Source organism: Balaenoptera physalus, assembly GCF_965194825.1.
Source record: "Balaenoptera physalus genome assembly, chromosome: 5".
Classification (NCBI taxonomy): Eukaryota; Metazoa; Chordata; class Mammalia; order Artiodactyla; family Balaenopteridae; genus Balaenoptera; species Balaenoptera physalus.
This window is the reverse complement of record NC_138884.1, coordinates 46,869,504-46,875,503: the sequence shown is the minus strand read 5'-3', so window position 1 is coordinate 46,875,503 and position 6,000 is coordinate 46,869,504.

The window sequence follows — 6,000 nt, the reverse complement described above, 5'->3', positions numbered from 1 at the left end:
GTTAGTGAAGATGTGGAGAATTTGGAACTCTTGTGCACCGTTGGTGGGAATGTAAAATGGTGCAGCTGCTATGGGAAACAGTATAGAAGTTCCACAATAAAATTAAATATAGAATTACCATAAAATCCAGCAATCCTACTTCTAGGTATATATCCAAAACAATTGAAAGCAGATATAACAGTACATCCATGTTCACAGCAGCATTATTCACAATAGCCAAAAGGTGGAAGTAACCCGAGTGTCCATTGATGGAGTGGACAAGCAAAATGTAGTGTGTGTGTGTTTGTGTGTGTGTGTGTATATATATATATATATATATATAGAGAGAGAGAGAGAGAGAGAGAGAGAGAGAGAGAGAGATGGAGAGAGAGAGAGAGGGAGAGAGAGAGAGAGAGGTATATTATTTGGCCTTAAAAAGGAAGGAGGGCTTCCCTGGTGGCGCAGTGGTTAAGAATCCGCCTGCCAATGCAGGGAACACGGGTTCGAGCCCTGGTCTGGGAAGATCCCACATGCCGCGGAGCAACTGGGCCCGTGAGCCACAACTACTGAGCCTGCGCGTCTGGAGCCTGTGCTCCACAACAAGAGAGGCCGCGATAGTGAGAGGCCCGCGCACCGTGATGAAGAGTGGCCCCCGCTTGCCTCAACTAGAGAAAGCCCTCGCACAGAAACGAAGACCCAACACAGCCAAAAATAATTAATTAATTAATTAATTAATTAATTAATTTTTTTTAAAAAAGGAAGGAAATTATGACGCATGCTACAATATAGATGAAACTTGAAGACATTATGCTAAGTGATGTAAACCAGTCACAAAAGGGCAAATACTATATTATGAGATATCCAGAGTAGTCAAACGCATAGAAACAGTAAGTACCACATGGCGGATGCCAGGGAGTAGGGAGACAGAGAAATGGAGAGTTGTTTGATGCGTATAGATTTTCAGCTTTGCAGGGTGAAAAAGTTCTGGAGATTGGTTACATATCCATGTGAATATATTTAACACTATTGAAGTGAACACTTAAAAATGATTAAGATGGTCATTGTTATGCGTATTTTACCACAATTTAAAATTTTTAAAAATCAAGTTCCAGAAAAAAGAAAGAGAGAAATTCAAGATGGCGGAGTAGAAGGACGTGCTCTCACTCCCTCTTGCGAGAGCACCAGAATCAAAACTGGCTGCTGGACAATCATTGACAGGAAGACCCTGGACTTCACCAAGGAGGATACCCCACGTCCAAGGACAGAGGAGAAGCCACAGTGAGACGGTAGGAGGGGCGCAATCAGAGTAAAATCAAATCCCATAACTGCTGGGTGGGTGACTCACAGACTGGCGAACACATACCACAGAAGTCCACCCACTGGAGTGAAGCTTCTGAGCCCCACCTCAGGCTTCCCAACCTGGGGGTCCGGCTACGGGAGGAGGAATTCCTAGAGAATCAGACTTTGAAGCCTAGTGGGAATTGATTGCAGGACTTTGACAGGACTGGGGGAAACAGAGATCCCACTCTTGGAGGGCACACACAAAGTAATGTGTGCATCGGGACCCAGGGGAAGGAGCAGTGACCCTGGGGGAGACTGAACCAGACCTACCTGCTGGTGTTGGGGGGTCTCCTGCAGAGGCGAGTGGTGGCTCTGTTTCACCGTGGGGATAAGGACACTGGCAGCCGAGGTTCTGGGAAGTTCTCCTTGGCGTGAGCCCTCCCAGAGTCTGCCATTAACCCCACCAAAGAGCACGGGTAGGCTCCAGTGTTGGGTTGCCTCAGGCAAAACAACCAACAGGGAGGGAACCCAGTCCCACCCATCAACAGTCAAGTGGATTAAGGTTTTACTGAGCTCTGATGCCACAGCAACAGGGAGGGAACCCAGCCCCACCCATCAACAGTCAAGTGGATTAAGGTTTTACTGAGCTCTGACCGCCACAGCAACAGTCAGCTCTACCCACCACCAGAGCCTCCCATCAAGCCTCTTGGATAGCCTCAACCACCAGAGGGCAGACAACAGAAGCAAGAAAAACTACAATCCTGCAGCCTGTGGACCAAAAACCACAGTTACAGAAAGATAGAGAAGATGAAAAGGCAGAGGGCTATGTACCAGATGAAGGAACAAGAAAAAACCCCAGAAAAACAACTAAATGAAGTGGAGATAGGCAACCTTCCAGAAAAAGAATTCAGAATAATGATAGTGAAGATGATCCAGGACCTCGGAATAAGAATGGAGGCAAAGATCGAGAAGATGCAAGAAATGATTAACAAAGACCTGGAAGAATTAAAGAACAAACAAACAGAGATGACCAATACAATAACTGAAATGAAAACTACACTAGAAGGAATCAATAGCAGAATAACTGAGGCAGAAGAACGGATAAGTGACCTGGAAGACAGAATGGTGGAATTCACTGCTGCGGAACAGACTAAAGAAAAAAGAATGAAAAGAAATGAAGACAGCCTAAGAGACCTCTGGGACAACATTAAACGCAACACCATTCGCATTATAGGGGTCCCAGAAGGAGAAGAGAGAGAGAAAGGACCAGAGAAAATATTTGAAGAGATTATAGTCGAAAACTTCCCTAACATGAGAAAGGAAATAGCCACCCAAGTCCAGGAAGCGCAGAGAGTCCCATACAGGATAAACCCAAGGAGAAACACGCCGAGACACATAGTAATCAAAGTGGCAAAAATTAAAGACAAAGAAAAATTATTGAAAGCAGCAAGGGAAAAACGACAAATAACATACAAGGGAACTCCCCTAAGGTTAACAGCTGATTTCTCAGCAGAAACTCTGCAAGCCAGAAGGGAGTGGCATGATATACTTAATGTGATGAAAGGGAAGAACCTACAACCAAGATTACTCTACCCGGCAAGGATCACATTTAGATTTGATGGAGAAATCAAAAGCTTTACAGACAAGCAAAAGCTAAGAGAATTCAGCACCACCAAACCAGCTCTACAACAAATGCTAAAGGAACTTCTCTAAGTGGGAAACACAAGAGAAGAAAAGGACCTACAAAAACAAACCCAAAACAATTAAGAAAATGGTCATAGGAACATACATATCGATAATTACCTTAAACGTGAATGGATTAAACGCCCCAACCAAAAGACATAGACTGGCTGAATGGATACAAAAACAAGACCCATATATATGCTGTCTACAAGAGACCCACTTTAGACCTAGGGACACATACAGACTGAAAGTGAGGGGATGGAAAAAGATATTCCATGCAAATGGAAATCAAAAGAAAGCTGGAGTAGCTATACTCATATCAGATAAAATAGACTTTAAAATAAAGAATGTTACAAGAGACAAGGAAGGACACTACATAATGATCCAGGGATCAATCCAAGAAGAAGATATAACAATTATAAATATATATGCACCCAACATAGGAGCACCTCAATACATAAGGCAACTGCTAACAGCTATAAAAGAGGAAATCGACAGTAACACAATCATAGTGGGGGACTTTAACACTTCACTTACACCAATGGACAGATCATCCAAAATGAAAATGAATAAGGAAACAGAAGCTTTAAATGACACAATAGATCAGATAGATTTAATTGATATTTATAGGACATTCCATCCAAAAACAGCAGATTACACATTCTTCTCAAGTGCGCACGGAACATTCTCCAGGATAGATCACATCTTGGGTCACAAATCAAGCCTCAGTAAATTTAAGAAAATTGAAATCATACCAAGCATCTTTTCTGACCACAACGCTATGAGATTAGAAATGAATTACAGGGAAAAAAACGTAAAAAAGACAAACACATGGAGGCTAAACAATACGTTACTAAATAACCAAGAGATCACTGAAGAAATCAAAGAGGAAATAAAAAAATACCTAGAGACAAATGACAATGAAAACACAACGACCCAAAACCTATGGAATGCAGCAAAAGCGGTTCTAAGAGGGAAGTTTATAGCTATACAAGCCTACCTAAAGAAACAAGAAAAATCTCAAGTAAACAATCTAACCTTACACCTAAAGAAACTAGAGAAAGAAGAACAAACAAAACCCAAAGTTAGCAGAAGGAAAGAAATCATAAAGATCAGAGCAGAAATAAATGAAATAGAAACAAAGAAAACAATAGCAAAGATCAATAAAACTAAAAGTTGGTTCTTTGAGAAGATAAACAAAATTGATAAGCCATTAGCCAGACTCATCAAGAAAAAGAGGGAGAGGACTCAAATCAATAAAATCAGAAATGAAAAAGGAAAAGTTACAACAGACACCGCAGAAATACAAAACATCCTAAGAGACTACTATAAGCAACTTTATGCCAATAAAATGGACAACCTGGAAGAAATGGACAAATTCTTAGAAAGGTATAACCTTCCAAGACTGAATCAGGAAGAAACAGAAAATATGAACAGACCAATCACAAGTAATGAAATTGAAACTGTGATTAAAAATCTTCCAACAAACAAAAGTCCAGGACCAGATGGCTTCACAGGTGAATTCTATCAAACATTTAGAGAAGCGCTAACACCCATCCTTCTCAAACTCTTCCAAAAAATTGCAGAGGAAGGAACACTCCCAAACTCATTCTATGAGGCCACCATCACCCTGATACCAAAACCAGACAAAGATACTACAAAAAGAGAAAATTACAGACCAATATCACTGATGAATATAGATGCAAAAATCCTCAACAAAATACTAGCAAACAGAATCCAACAACACGTTAAAAGGATCATACACCACGATCAAGTGGGATTTATCCCAGGGATGCAAGGATTCTTCAATATACGCAAATCAATCAATGTGATACACCATATTAACAAATTGAAGAATAAAAACCATATGATCATCTCAATAGATGCAGAAAAAGCTTTTGACAAAATTCAACACCCATTTCTGATAAAAACTCTCCAGAAAGTGGGCATAGAGGGAACCTACCTCAACATAATAAAGGCCATATATGACAAACCCACAGCAAACATCATTCTCAATGGTGAAAAACTGAGAGCATTTCCTCTAAGATCAGGAACGAGACAAGGATGTCCACTCTCACCACTATTATTCAACATAGTTCTGGAAGTCCTAGCCACGGCAATCAGAGAAGAAAAAGAAATAAAAGGAATACAAATTGGAAAAGAGGAAGTAAAACTGTCACTGTTTGCGGATGACATGATACTATACATAGAGAATCCTAAAACTGCCACCAGAAAACTGCTAGAGCTAATTAATGAATATGGTAAAGTTGCAGGATACAAAATTAATGCACAGAAATCTCTTGCATTCCTATACACTAATGATGAAAAATCTGAAAGAGAAATTATGGAAGCACTCCCATTTACCATTGCAACAAAAAGAATAAAATACCTAGGAATAAACCTACCTAGGGAGACAAAAGACCTGTATGCAGAAAACTATAAGACACTGATGAAAGAAATTAAAGATGATACCAACAGATGGAGAGATATACCATGTTCTTGGATTGGAAGAATCAACATTGTGAAAATGAGTATACTACCCAAAGCAATCTACAGATTCAATGCAATCCCTATCAAATTACCAATGGCATTTTTTACGGAGCTAGAACAAATCATCTTAAAATTTGTATGGAGACACAAAAGACCCCGAATAGCCAAAGCAGTCTTGAGGCAAAAAAATGGAGCTGGAGGAATCAGACTCCCTGACTTCAGACTATACTACAAAGCTACAGTAATCAAGACAGTATGGTACTGGCACAAAAACAGAAACATAGATCAATGGAACAAGATAGAAAGCCCAGAGATTAACCCACGCACCTATGGTCAACTAATCTATGACAAAGGAGGCAAAGATATACAATGGAGAAAAGACAGTCTCTTCAATAAGTGGTGCTGGGAAAACTGGACAGCTACATGTAAAAGAATGAAATTAGAATACTCCCTAACACCATACACAAAAATAAACTCAAGATGGATTAGAGACCTAAATATAAGACTGGACACTATAAAACTCTCAGAGGAAAACATAGGAAGAACACTCTTTGACATAAATCACAG